At 33.1% G+C, this 16,140-nt stretch overlaps 1 long non-coding RNA gene across 1 annotated transcript; it reads right to left on the reverse strand.

The window, feature by feature from the left end:
- Window positions 1-1,734: 1,734 nt before the first annotated feature.
- LOC131033471 (uncharacterized) lies at window positions 1,735-9,206 on the reverse strand. Its single transcript, XR_009372406.1, has 3 exons — window positions 8,961-9,206; window positions 8,594-8,769; window positions 1,735-4,368 (listed from the first exon to the last, which is right to left on the reverse strand). It is a non-coding gene; the product is annotated as an uncharacterized LOC131033471 (long non-coding RNA).
- Between the last annotated feature and the right edge of the window lie 6,934 nt (window positions 9,207-16,140).

The raw sequence follows: 16,140 nt of genomic DNA on the forward strand, positions 1-16,140 counted from the left end.
CGGGGCTCATGGCCTAACTCTAATCACATGTAAACATTGTGGACCATCTAGAACCTTTATTTTTTCATAGGTTGTTGGATTGATCACCCACTAAGTTACTACCATGGACTATTTAGTTGGAATGTGGATTTTTTGCAACATGTAAGGAAGATGGAAAAAGAGTGAGAAAATACTAAAGAGTGAGATGGAAGGTTGTTTTAGGATTTCTTTGCTCGTTTGTTTCCTTGTAGAAAAGAAATTTGAGGCTCTTGCTTATTATTTTTTAGATGGGTCTCCATTTGTGCAAATAATAGACTTGTGTAAAAATTAAGTAGTTTGGTAATGTATTAAGAGTTTCTTGTTTAATTTGTTTGTGTGAGAGAGAGAGATTTAGATTGACAGTTAGGCTAGCTCTTTTTGATGTTAGTCAATGTTTTATGTTTTAGATATTGTGATCAGTGTTGAGAATGCGAAGTGCAACAATCATTTGATCATTCCTTTTCTCTCCATCTCTCCATCTCTTCATTTTCTATTTGTTTCTTCATATTTGAAAAGTTAAACATTTATATAAAAGGATGAGTGCATCCAATGTATTGAGTGTAAGAGAGAAACATTGAATAAAGATATTGCCTTGCTTTCCTATAGATGTGTCTTTAATGGTGAATTATGTAATTTGTTGTGTTATGTGTTCTTTTATGATTGTCTCTATTTAGTTTTGTTGTTTATTGCTATTTAATTTGCTCTTTATACTCAACATTGGTATCAAAGCTTAGGAGAAGTTGTATGAAAAATTGTGAAGAAATTGTAGAAAAATGGAAGAAGTAGTAAACGGAGAATTGAAAAATGAAAAATTCTTGGTGGAAAACTTTGGAATGTGGAAGCTACAGTTGGAAGCTTTCTTGGTGCAAAAAGACCTTGCAATAATGCTGGAAGAAAGACAAAGAAGCTAATTGTGATGTCCAACGAAGAATGGGATAAATTGGACAAGAAGGCAACTTGACAACCACAATTCTTTCCCTCTCTAGCAATGTGTTGTTTAATGTTGCAATGGAGAAGACATCAAAAGGTCTTTGGGATTGCTTATCTAACATATATGAAATGGCTTTCTCATCAAATATAGTTTTTCTAATTAAGAAGTCATACTATTTGAAGATGAAGGAAGGCGGAGTTGTGTTAAACCTTTTAAATGTATTTAATACATTGATCAGCTAGTTATTTTTTGTGAGCATATACATGAATGATGAAATAAAAACCATCTTGTTATTGTGCTCTCTATCCGATAGCTAGAAGGAGTTGTGATGACTATCAATAATTTTGTGTTTGGCAAGAAGGGAAGTGTTTTAAAATTTGATGATGTTGTCGAGACTCTTTTTTGTGAGGATAAGAAGAGGAAGAATCAAGGAGCTTCATTGGGAGACGCTTTGATAATTGGCAACAAGGGGAGATCACAAGAAAGAGGAAAGTACAATCAGAGAGGAAGATAAAAATACGATAAGAGATCAAAGTCAAGACACAAAGATAGTGGTTGAGGAAGATCAAAATAAGTTTTAGAGAGAGCATGTAACATGCTTTCGATTGCAAGTTTGGGAAAAAAATAATGGGCAAAGATAATAAATATGGTTGTGTTTTTAATTAATTGAGGTCCATCCTCTCGGTTAAACTCAATATGTTCCAAGCTTTCAGATTTGAATGTATGAATATTGCAAAACTAACCACTTTTTTATGGACGCCTTGATGATAAACTACCCATTTGTCTAGGGCTTCTTTGTAGTTCTTGTGAGTCATTAGAATATAAAAACAAAATTATAGAGAAGGGTCCTTTCACCTAGGAGACAACTATACTCTTCCTAAAGCCATGGTATCCAAGATTCAACCCTCTCAAAGGAATTTTTTTAGTTTCTTCTATTTGGACAAGGTTACCAAATTTACCCATCCCTCTTTTGTTCCTCTCAACACTAACTAAAATCTCAGTGAATTTTGATTTGTTCAAAGTCCACGTGAAAATATGCCTCAAAAGATGAAAAGGAAATCATTTGATTAGGATAAGTACGCCTTCGCTATTGGGACTGCTAAATGCTCCTCAAGGTGTTCAACATGGTGGAAGTACGCTACCTTGAACATCATTTAGTTGTATGTTCTTTAGATTCCCATCCCTTATTTAAAAATGTAGCTTTGAAGAATAATTCTACATCAGCAGAGCAACCTGCAACTAAGGATATGGCTCTTAGTGTAGGGGGCTATAATTAGGGGGACATGGAAGGATGTGGGTGCGAGGGTAGTGAAGAGGCTAGAGCCAAAAGCCTATTTGGTAGAGCATTGGAAATTTGAAACTAGATGTTCAAAATTGAATAATTGTGATATTCTCTTTTTTTTAGAGTATTATAGAAGATTTGAACTCAGCACCATCTAAGTGCCTACAACATGGACTTCGCGATTAAACCAAATGTCTTTTGACAATACTTGAAATATTTTTAACCTCTTAGCAATTTCTTTTGAAAATGATATGTAATGTATGTAATGTTCAGCATTCAGAAATTAGAGAACATGAATCCATTTTCATCAGAAGATGACTTCCCCATAGATGACAGATCTTATAGTGAGAAAAGGATTTGAGGAGGAGCCAGTTTTTGCTTCTGAGAACAAGAACATGACAAATGATCTACTATTACCAACAGGAAAGCAAGATAAAAAATAAAAGCCTCTTAGCATGGCGGTAAGATCCCATTTGAAAGAGAAAAAGTGATTCCTTTTCTTAAAGGTAGCAAAAAGCTTGCTTAAAGGCTATAGTGTTTGTTTCTCTAAGCTACTTCGTTGGGAAACTTTGTAATCATCCTTCTATTTTCTCCCACGGTCCCCACTAAAACCCCATACAATTATCTGTTAAAAAAAGAAACTTGCTGGAGCCTATCTGAAACTGCACAGCAAAATTTAAAAAACGACAAATATAGAATATAGATTACGAAGGTCACGCTTCATTGTTTAGCATTACCTACAGATTTTAGGTCAAATAATACACCATAGTATTTCTAGTTGCAATGTGGTAAATCTTGCTGCACCTATTACCATGCCCATTAAACCTTAAGGTACAATTGCTAGTCTATCTTTGTGTGGTAATATAGCAACAAATGGACTATGTACATAGTTCGAAAAAAGATAAGTTCGAAAAAAGATACCATGCACACACCAAAAAGCACTTCACATCAACAAATAAATTAGTCTTTAAAAAAAGGGATAAGAAGCCAAGCAAGATAAGAACATATTAAAAATGGATGGGACAAAAATAAATATCTTGATTCCAGTAGTGAAGGCATGCATTTCATTATAGAAATACACATTTCTTTTGCTTGAAATGCCGACTACATTCTTCATAATCATGAATTGTCTATAAAAGTGCCCGAGGTTCAAATAACTCACAGTAAGCAACCCAAACCCTCTCTGCAAGTATAATCTTATCAAACAACTTCAATGACTTAACAAATTTGAAAAACTTAAGATATTAAAATGCAAGGAACAATTATGTGCTAATAAATTTCGACATAATTAGTGGAGGTGGCTACTTGCTACTCAGATCAGCATTATCACTCTTACATACTGCAGGCAGATGAAGAATTTTGAATTTACCATTCAAAGTGGCATCAAAAGAACAAAGTTATCAAAATACGATTGCCACATAAAATTTAGTTGCATCAGTGCATGAGCGAAGCACAAGTTGCAAAGAATGTCTCCAAGTGTTTCTTACCAGTGCCATGCAGTCAGGGTCTCCCTGGGCTTCGATGAATTTACATATACACTCCAATGTGCCAGAAACACCGTACTAGCAGGTTTCACATTGATGACTTTTTGACATATTCCTCATATATCAGGGTGGAAAGAGAATGCCTGCCGTGCGAGCATATTTCGCATTCTTATCACACTTGCCATTTCATCCGGAGCAATTTACTTGATATCTGTAGATGCATTCACTGGTAACATGCATCAGACATTAAAACCAGATTATGTTCGATCAGCCTCCTTGATTTTTGCCAACTACTATGGAACTGAATCTGATTATTAGGGAGATGTTGCCAATGAAGCGAATAGCAGTTTTGTCCATGAAAAAAATATGTGAATTCATTAGTGCATGAGCAAAGCACAAGTTGCAAAGAATGTCTCTAAGTGTTTCTTACCAGTGCCATGCAGTCAGGGTCTGCCTGGGCTTCGATGAATTTACATATACACTCCAATGTGCCAGAAACACCGTACTAGCAGGTTTCACATTGATGACTTTTTGACATATTCCTCATATATCAGGGTGGAAAGAGAATGCCTGCCATGCGAGCATATTTCGCATTCTTATCACACTTGCCATTTCATCCGGAGCAATTTACTTGATATCTGTAGATGGATTCACTGGTAACATGCATCAGACATTAAAACCAGATTATGTTCGTTCAGCCTCCTTGATTTTTGCCAACTACTATGGAACTGAATCTGATTATTAGGGAGATGTGGCTTCTGTTTGTGCAGCCTCAAAATAACTGAGAGAGGAATACTTTATTATCATCCAAAGTGTTAGGCATTTGTGATGGAACTAAAACATACTCTCTGCAAAACATTATAACAACGTGCTTCCCAAAGAGTTGCAGCCTTAAAACTTCTTTTTATACAATTTTTTTGGATCCAACTTATAGATCAGAAGAAACTAGCTTTCAACAACACTAGAGCAAACCATAGAGCTCCACACATGATGACAATTCATCTCTGAAATAGATGCATACTTAGCTCTCTACACTATTTATTTGATGTATAATATTTACTTGATGGGTTGTTGCAGATGATTTCTGGAACCTGTTAGATTGCAAATGTCTGAATAGTACTATTCTTGACAACTGGCAACCAATAAAGGTGAGGTTATTAACGCATTAAAGACTGGTTTCCTGTTCTTTGTTTGTTCTTGTATGTTTTTTCTCCTCTGTTAGTGGAGCTGTTCCACGGACAATCAATTCCAAAATGTATCCTTAGGAAAATAGAAGTATGTTCCACGGGCATTTCTGCAACAGCTGATGGGTGTCTAAGTTAAACTTGCCAGAGATATCAATATTTTTTTATTGATGCAGTGGGCTTACTTAAAATAGTTTTACCATTTGCTGCAATTGTCACACCCTTGACAAGTCATAAGCCAGTCCAGCAATTAAATGCCCGAATCTCTAAGAGATTGCATATTTTGATCTGCTGTGGCCCTGATTTTAGGAAACTTTTGGAAAATCTTCTGATATATGGTGGTCATACAAATCATAGGTGGTATTTAACATTCTTCTGATAAATGAAAGTGGGCGGTCCTAAATTTTGATGGTACTTCAACTTATTGTATATAGAAGTTTGCAGTACTGATTCCTGTTAGTCTTTTGACTGTGTATATTGTATGAGTAAAAAACATATTACAGCAGGTTACCTATAACATTTCCAGGTCTTTCATAACTCACTATTATCGTGTATGTGCATGTACATAAGAAATTCAATTATGAACGCATCAAAAGAATACTATAGTGCATGGATGTGGGTGGTCCTAATTTCAGATGGTACTTCAACAAGATTCTGGTATATAGAAGTTTGCAGTACCGATTTCTTGTGGTCTTTGAAAGCACAAAATATGTTACAAGCTACCTGTTATGTACAAAAGATATTCAATTATCGATGCATTAAAATTGTATTGTAGTCTAAATTTTTTTATAGTTATCAACATTTTCAAGTGCATGTTCAGCAGTGAAATGTTTGTTAGGATGGGAATCACGAGGCAGTGACTGAATTTCTCAGCACCTGATCTTGCTACTAGCTTTTGCCATAAAGTTTTGAGCTCTTACCTCTCTTACTGTCATAAATTAGATATAATTAACTATTTATTTTTCAGACCGGACTCTGTCAAATACCTATGTCATTTGTTTGTTTATTATGGCTGAATCCCGATGACTTTGGTAGTGATAATCAGATTAATCTATTGAAGATACGTTGATGTGATATGCCTATAGATTTTCCTACAGGAGCTGCCCTTTGCCTCAGTTTCGCATGGAAACGGATACAGTATCAGATACAGATACAATTATGAAGTTCTCCTGATGCAGCTACAGCTGGATATCACAATACAGAAATATACATAAATTTAATTATTTATATATCTAAAGGTATGAACATAACTTTAAAAATATTGATTTATTTATATTTTGGTTTTCATATATCTCATATTTGTTCTTGTTTAACAACAATGTTCCTGTACAAGACCTTCTGAGCCGATTGCTACTTCTTTAGTATTGTTCAAAATGAACAGCTGGAATAAATGAACAAGCATAAGTTATACGAGGGAATAACAAACAAAAACAGTAATATAAGGGATAGATTCAACAATAATTTAGAATACGTCATATGGGATGGAAAAAAAATTTGATTCTGATTTTGTGCTGATAACGTTGGCAGGCATGGATGAATTTTGGCTAGAATCTTCACAAATACTGTACAAAATAGTGTGCTGTCACATCCCAATGTATAAGGTACGGCTAACAAAAGGATTCATCCAGATAACAAGAATACTCTTGACGTCTATTAGGGGAGCTTCAAGGAAATTTGCACATTTGTAAACTTGAAGGAAACTTGCACATTTGTAAACTAAAAGCTTAAATACTTTACAAGATAACTGTTGGCTGACAGTCATAAATAATAAAAACCACAAAAGATTAAAGATAAAAACAGCTTGCAGAGAATGTATGCTTTCTTAAGATTAGAAGAAAGCTTAGAAACAGACAATACAGGGATGCTAAAGACTACAATAACTGGAGAGGTACAGTTTGATATAACGTTAGAACATACCTACCATGACAAGTACCAAGTTAATCATACATAGTTGATATGCTAATTTGTCACAAACATGGCCTAAATTTTAAACATCTTAATATCATTCTATCGCGACTAAAACTCTATTTAGTCCCCCAAATAATCATGGTTAACTATATTTTTTAGCCAAAGAAAAAGGTTGCTCAGAATTAACTATCAGTAGATGATATGCCACACTATATTGGGATAGAACAATATCTAAACTGATATCAAAACTTTAAGGACAAGCACAGACTTATAAAGGCAGTCTGGATGCACCAAGCACCTTACAAGTGCAAGAGAAATCGGTAATAAAGCATGCAAATGCAAACATAGAAACAATATCATAAAATAGCATTTGTCATTAGTTGAAAAATGTTATGCGCTAGAATCAGGCCAAAGGGCACGACGATTAACAGTAAATTTTAGGAGAAATGGGGAGAATGCCTTGGGGAGTCAACAAGCTGAAATTGAACTTGCGAACATCTCCAATCTCGTTATAAAGATCTAACGAGTTGCATTATCCAACTCATTTAATATACTACAAATAAAGAAATATGTTTGTAATCCAAAGCTTCGATCTTTGTAATCTGTAGATTATATGACTCAAGATAAGCTGGTAGCATAAAACAGACATGGCTTATAGCTCAGACATAAGATCCTTCTTGAAATCTGAGAACAATTTTCTAGCTCATGTATAAATCATGTCATGCCTGGTTACAAAATCGCAAGCCCTTATACATGAATTTGATAGAGCTTGAATTTTTATTTCACATTATATTACATAACGCAGCGGTATTGCAATACTAAAATATACTTATTGCAGACAATAAGAATGATCAGATTTAGACTCCAGGCGCAGTAACACAAAAATTCGGAAAACTGACAGATGTTTTGAGAAACCAGGATTGATTATAAAACTTAAAATCTCAGAAAATCACATTGATCATTGCACTAGAAACAGTTATAAAGAGAAATACGATTTGGAAATTTCTGATCATGGAAATCCACTAATACTATTCCACTTTCTCAACATTGGCATTGTTATGACTGGAAATAAATTCTTATGGGAGGAAGAAGGATATGAAACTTTGGGGAAAACTTTATGATATCAAATGCTTCACCTATGTAAACATCACTTAGATGCAAAAGTGTTTAGTTAGGGTTGGAGTAGTACTGGGAAGGGTGACCTCTTAGGAAGGCCCAATGCTTCACTATGTCAACATCACCTAAATGCACCAAGACCTCTGGGAAATGTCCAATGCTTCACCTATGTGAACATCACTAAATGCAAAAGTGCTAAGTTGGTGTCGCACTGGGTGGGTGGCCTCTTGGGAACACCCAATGCTTCACTATGTGAACATCACCTAAATGCACCAAGTGCTAAGTGTACCATTCATTCTCATGAGAGATGGGTTCTTGTTAACCATTACTCATGAAACATGGATCAACGAGTTTGACTCAAAAACTGTAGAGTTGAATCCTAATAACAATATTATAATTTAACTTGCTGTGGAATGTATCTCCTATTTATCAAGATATGAAATAGTTTTAAAAAATCCTTTTCCAACGAATGACACAGAGTAGAAACCACATGAACACAACTGTTCCCTCATAACAGTCCATATAAACACAACAAAACCCAATAAACGTTTCCAATATTTCCAGATCACCATGAGAAAGAAAGAAACAACATCATAAACTAAAACATCACCAAACATATTCACAATATAGGGATACAAACGAAAAAAGGAGAAAAGAGAAGAAAAATTACCAAAAATACTTTAATAACCATAAATATGCCATTGGTGTCAGTCTAGCTGCAAAGATACAATCTTCACTTCGGCCTTCAGTCACTTACTCAAGTAACAGAAGAGAAAAATGTCAATTTTCAGGGCACATATGCGTAGACTGCTTGCATATATGGAATACCCATTACTCAGCAAAGGCCTAGACACATCAGAAAAACAGATTTGCATAAAAGAATAACGGAAAAACAAGGATCACAAGCAGATCCCTGACAGTCCCAACAACCCAATACAGTTATTTTTCACAAAATAGCCAAAAAAACGATGTCCTATCATGTGAAAACTATCCAGAAGCAATGCCCACTACCAATATACTAAACACCAAACACTAACCATTTGTATAGAGACTGGATCCATCCTGACATAGTTTGCAGTCTTCACTATGGGGCTCCAATTCAATTGATGTAGGCGGGGAATGGTCAATGCATCTTATGAAAGCTTTTCTACAACACAAAGGCATTCCCGACCTGCACCAAGCGAATTTGAGCAGCAAGTAACAAGTGTAAAAGCTCCACAGCACACAGGATATCTTCCTACTCTTCAAAAATCACATCTGCATCACATCTGCTTCGTCTTTTATCTTTTCTCCCCGTTGGCTCCGTATCAAAGGAATAATTTAATTAGTAGTTTAACGAAGAAGAGCACATTTCCCTACGTATGCCCTTAGGTGCTTCTCGTATTTAGTGACGTCCTTTCTGCCACAGTAAAATACCTAACTCAATTTTTCAGAGCCTTTGGACGAACAAATAATAAAGGTTGTGTTGAAACTGGTGAAGTATAGACTTTTTAATTTTCTTTTTAGATTTTAATTAGATGAGCATGTTGTCTTTTTCTTCACATTCCTTACAGCTTTTACCCTTTCTTTCGTTTTAGGGTTGTCCTTTTCGGCCTCATTTTTCTTGAGGAGCAAGGAGTCTTTTTCCACATCTTCAATATTCAAATGTGTCTTTTCTAAATGAAGAATATGACTTCTCGAGGTTCTAGAAGGGTAGATTTAATTTCTTGATTTGTGACCTCGTGACCTATTTATTCTAAATTTGAAAGTTCTATATCTAACTAATTATTAAGTTCTATATTTAATTAGTGGAAAGATAGGAGAAAGGATTCATTAATCATATACTTTAATTTCATGCTTTCAAGTTGTTGAATATATATATATAATCATATATTAAAATAATAATAATAAATATTCACATTAAAGTTAAGGTAAATCAAATCATGAAATGCTAAGAAAATGTATGGAAATATAAGCTCCAAAATTTTAGGATATTATGAAAAATTGACGTTTGAATTAGAGTTTTAAGAATGTAATTTAAATAAGAAAACAATAATGAAAGACACTTGTAAATATGTAACTTTTAAAATAGTGTTGAATAGAAAATTGTTTGTTAGTCTCTTTTGATGTAATTTGTTTCATGTTTACAGTATTGATTTGATCAGCTAGCATGCTTTTGTCATGGCATATTGCAGTAATTGTTGTTTTTTGCTTCAGTTTGATGGGTTGCATTGGCTTGTGTAATGCCCACCAAAATACCCTAGAGAAATACATTAACTAATGATACAAAATAGCGATAATTTTTTTTTTTTTAAACATCATATACACTAATGCAACATACACAATCAACTACTCATATGCATTTAACACAACAACAATTACACATCATAGACATAACATACAAACCATAATACGCAAGCGGATATAAACAACAATAATCATCTACCTTCCCTAGGGTATCTGAACGTCATTACTTAACTAACCACTTATCCAATTCTAAACATGATAACATATTTACTTCCATAATTCAAAAGCAAACTAACTTACTATCATTAATTCCTTTCACACAACCATACAAGAATTCATTAATTTATCTTAGAAAGATCTATGATTATTTTAACCTTCCCATTAAGTTCATTTTAAAGCACCAATACCAAATGTTCCTAAACCCAACCAATCATTTCCTTAAGCATCACATACACATATCAATACCAATTGCCCATTCATTTAACCTTAGCAATATGAACCAATTACATCATCTAAATACAAGGTACACATCCATATTTCAATATCAATATTTCCAATTAATGAATCATTCTCAAGATACATATAACACATCATTTTCCTAATAACATCTACTAGATACATGATTACAATGTTTTTACAACAATGAGCAAAGCTCTCATTTACAATTACATATACATGTCAAATGAATCATGATCAATAAGTTGCTACAAATATCCATCCATGAACTAAATAGATAAGAGATTCACATCCACGCAAGCATCCAAGAAAAGCATCCACGGAAGAACATCCCAATGGAAGAAAGGCACCAACCATCGACCATGTGGAACCAAAGGAACCACCCCCTCGTGCTAGGAGATGACACAAGATCCCACACACACTCTAGATCTAAGCTGACACCTATCAACCAAAGAGGAAATGACTCTAACACGACCAAGGAGAAACATACCAAACAACCAAGAGAACTCCAGAGGCAATTCAACAAGAAGATAAAAGGAACTAGAATCAACATGTAGGGAAAGAGTGTCATCACATGCTACCACATAGGATACACATGTGGAACCGTCTCAACCTTTGAGGAAATCAAGGAGTTCAGTTTACTCGTTTTCCAAATCCTCTACCTCACTCTGGTATTCAATTCATGAGATAGGCACCACTCAACACATTTATTATCTTGTTTAGATGAGTTACTCTACCTAAGATTAATTATTATGTTATCACTTGTCAATTACAATGGAAAACCTCCAATGAGCTATCCAATCAGTCTAGACCTCGACTATCTTACTCAAGAATCTTAGTAGTTTGTTCCTTGTGACCTCGACAAACTCATGTAAGCTCACTCCCCCTACTTAAACAATAAAGCTCATAAACCAAAATCTTGCTAACCAAGATCGAACATCATAAATACACTTTGAGCCAATAACACAATCCAACATAGTTACATAAATCTCATAAAGAAAAGAACCATCATCATAGCAAGGTGTTATACATCTTGCAACCAAACGAATAATCAAATATTATATTAAATCTCTATTTCAAACAACTAAGAGCACTCAGAAACATGACACAACCTCTGGACAGACCCCCTAAACAAATTGAGAATCCAAAAGCTCAAACTGCAAACTCCACAAGGCGAAATGATACACACAACACAAAATAACACATATGATAAGCATAATAGTGCATAGAACTATTTCTTCAACACATGATTAATCCTTAAGCGCGTACAATAGCTGTTATAGCACATTCAACATCTGTTTCAATGCATATGATCTACAATTTAAAGTATATGGAAAACAATTTAGTGCATATGACAATTTAAGTAGCGCATATGACAGATTAAGTAGTGCATATGATTATTGTTTTAGCGCATATGACATAGAAAGGGAAAACTGTCGAAAAAGGCTAAGTTATGACTTCAAATTAAAAATCACGGAAAAAGATCTAAGTCCCAAAATCAGACTGAAAACTGATGTCCAGCCAATACCAAAATAAAGACGTAAACAAATCAAAATAACATAGAATAATCAGGAAGAATTCTCCATTCCAAAACTACACAGCAAATACCCAAACTTAACAAAAATGGAGTTACCAAAAGCCTCTTACAACCCATAGAGAACCCAAAACAAGACAATACTCCATCAAAACCACAACTAAACACATTTCAATCAATAATTGAGAGAAAAGAGCAAGACTTCATCACAGACAAAGATATAGAGTCGTATATTCACGACAACGACCATATCCTCAAATTATTTTTCCCATTTCTTAAAATTAAATCATAGGTTAAATTTTATGTAAGGAAATATTTTATAAGCCAACTATACAAAACTATATTGATAAATTATTTTCCCCAAATTCTCGAGAATACATGTGAAGACAATCTTTCCAAATTGAAAATCTTGAAGTAAAAACCTCCAACCTGGTAATACACAGAAACAAGAATTTGATGAAGAAAATCCACAAGCCAAGCAATCCAAATTCCTTCAAGATCCAAAATCCAACTCCAACAAAAATGCATTTGAAAAGCCAACCTTGCAAGTGAAAATCCCAGAAAATGCCAACTCTGCAACATCCTTAGAAAGCCAAATAAATAGAAAATCAAAACTAAAATTGTAGAAAATCCCAGCCAATCAAAATATTACTAAATAATATATTTCTTACCAACCATCTCAAAAACCAAGGTAAGAATGATAAAATATTATTTACTTTACTTACCCAAAACATAACCAATAGAATAATAGGGTAGGTAGAAAGAATCTACCAAGCAACCCAAGAGAGTAAAAAGAGAATAATAGTAATAATATAAACAACTCATAAAATCATGGGCACAAATAAATATAAAAGCCCAATAATAAATAAACCAAGGCTATATTAAATTAAAGCCACAATAATAAATCAAAGACTATTTATATAAATAAATATTCTAATTAATAATAAAGCCCTTCCTTACCAAATGATGATATTAATATTAATTTATAAATACTTATTATTAGATATTATACCAACTATTCATTTAATTAAATATTATAAACTATATTAATCTTTTATTTTAATTTAACATTATTAAACTATATAAATTAATTTAATAAAACAATTAATAATTAACCAAACTACACAAGGCAAGCCACCATAAAAATGATCCAAGAAAATATTACACACACTACCCATGACTCACGCCAAGATTCTAAACTGACAAAGGTAATCAATCTTAAACCTAGAGTGTAGAATGAGATTTTATGTCATCTCTGATCAACTTGCCATTGGGATAAGACACGCTCAAACTTGTGAAGCTGGGTGGAGTCGATGTCTGGTACCTGCAAATCCTGCATCCACAAAGCCACGATACAATATATACAATGACACATCCTGCATCCACAAAGCCACATACAAGTGATAGAGAATCACAATGGCACATCTTGCTTGCAATGAGTGATGTGACATCGTCCCTATCACGAAGACAATAGAAGACACTTGAAAACAATCAAGCAATATCATAATAAATCTCACATCATGAAATAGGGTTAGCTCATCATAAAATATCCTCAAATCACCGTAAAAGAATATAGTTATTACATAGAAATAGATACATATAAGTCATCAAATGAGCACCTATCATCATAATAACCATATAACAATCCATAATATCATCATCCACATGAAATAATAGTGTCAAATGCACAATAATATGCCCAATATCCAAGATAAAGCATCTAAATCACATGTAAATCCACAATAGCCTAATCCAAGCATCACAAGATGGTCTATGCTATGACAATCCTCTTTTTAAGATTGTTAATTATTTCTTTTGTATCATTTATTGCTTTGTTCAATAAAAAAATAAAAATCTTTAGGTTAATCAAGTGTAATGCTTATACATAGGTATAAATTAATTTAGATTAATAGGTATATGGCTAATACATTTTGATACTAATTATAAATTATGAAAGTAAATGCATTTAGCTTTATGATCAGAGAATATAGAAAATGAAAACTTTAGGTTAACCAAATGAAATGTATACATAGCCATAAATTAACCTAGGCCATAAATTAACCTAGATTTAACAGGTACATAATTAATGTATTTTGATCCTAAATATAGGTATTGAAAGCAAATGTATCAATAAGGGTATTTATCTTAATGATCAAAGGATGAATGTTATTTGATAAAGATTTTAAATTTTGAGTGTTGTTGACTTGGAAATATAATCTTTCTATTGTTGAAGTGCTTTAGATCCTAAATTAAAAATATGTTTTGTTGAATCAAATTTTTAGCTATGGTTCTTTGTGGATTTATCTCTCTAATGTGTAGATTTGATCTTTGTGATTTTGTATCTTTACTTTATAATTTGTTAAGTTCCCCTTTTTTTGTTTTGCCTTAAACTCTAATATCTAAAACTAGATGTGTTTAGAAATACTTTGGAGGGATTGTCATTATATTGCAAGGAGGTACATTCACCTAGGTCAATGCCTAAGAAATACATGTAAGGTATTGAATGTGGAAAGGAAGTGCCCTAAAAGATGCATACATATTCTATACTCCTAAGTGCATTAGATCCAAGTCTTCAACTATTGATTGCTCCTTATATGCTTCTAGAATAAGAAATAATGTAGGAGAGACGAGATTACATAAAATGAGTGCAATGAATGCCTTTTAATACTAGCACATTGTATGGAATTGCACAAACATATGTTTAGTCAATTCATAATGAATAGTAGAAAGGGCAAGAGTTGACTAAATTTGAATTCAGAGTTTAGAAAGATATAGATTAAGTTTGTGATCATAGTTTCACCGACTATTATAGGAATGTCCTTAGGTAGGCAAATGGTAGATCTAAGTGGATTATAGATAAAGTGGAATAAGTGTAAGGAAATAAATGTGTAGCAGAGGTGAATGTATCAAAGTATGTACATGCATGAATAAAGTGATAGGTAAATGGATGAGAATGGGTATAGGAATATATAAAATTTAGGATAATGAATCTAGCTTCATACAAAATTATAGTTTGTCAATATGTCCATGTATCAAAGCATTCTCTCAAAATAGACACAAGACCAAGTCATTTGAATTAGTGTATTGTTCCAATGAGAGCATAGTGCATGTAGGTAAAGGAATACTTACCTAGGTTTATTGTCTTATATAGCAAACCATTAAAGAATATTGTCAACGTAGTTACTCTAATTGAACAAAAAAAATATGAACTTGATCATTTCTAATTTTCATTTTAAATGCATTGAAAAGTTGAGTTTAAGCTCTCTAATAACTACCTTGCTATTTCTGATAAACATTTCATCAACATATAAAACAATAATTAAAAATTTGACCATCAATAACATTAAAATCAACACAACAATCTTCCTCACTTGTCAAAAAGACTTTTAAGGAAAAAACATCAAGCTTATAATATTCTATATGTAGACAGCTAAAAGTTGCACAATGAATTAAGTGAATTTTATTCATTTAATTATCCCCAATTCTTCCAATTAATTAAATTAATATTTAATTAATATCTCTATTCTTCTAATTGACCTTTTAATCAAATTAAATATTCAATTAAATCTCCTTCTTCTACCTTAACCTATTAATTAAACTAAGGTTTGATTAAGTACCCTTAGCCATTTCATTGAATAAATCTTATTTATTTGATTAAAACCCCCTTTTCCCCTTTTGATATAATTCACATTTAATTGAAAAATCCCTTTGCATTTAAATAAATCAAAATTTATTTGTAAATTCCTCCACTGGCAAAATCCTACAAATGCAAGTTGCATCCCTTTTGGCTAAATTAAATCATTTTAATTTAACGAAAAATTCTATTTTCCCTCACCCACTTGAAAAATCCTACATCTCCCACTTGCATCCTAATTTCTTCTAGAAACCCTCTAATCCACCTTAATCTTGCCTAATTCATCTAATCATTTCTCATCCCTAAATTAGGGGAGTCATTTCCCTAAAAATGAGGAAAGTCTTCAAAATGTGTGGAAGACTCTACC

This window comes from Cryptomeria japonica, chromosome 4, assembly GCF_030272615.1.
Source record: "Cryptomeria japonica chromosome 4, Sugi_1.0, whole genome shotgun sequence".
Lineage (NCBI taxonomy): Eukaryota > Viridiplantae > Streptophyta > Pinopsida > Cupressales > Cupressaceae > Cryptomeria > Cryptomeria japonica.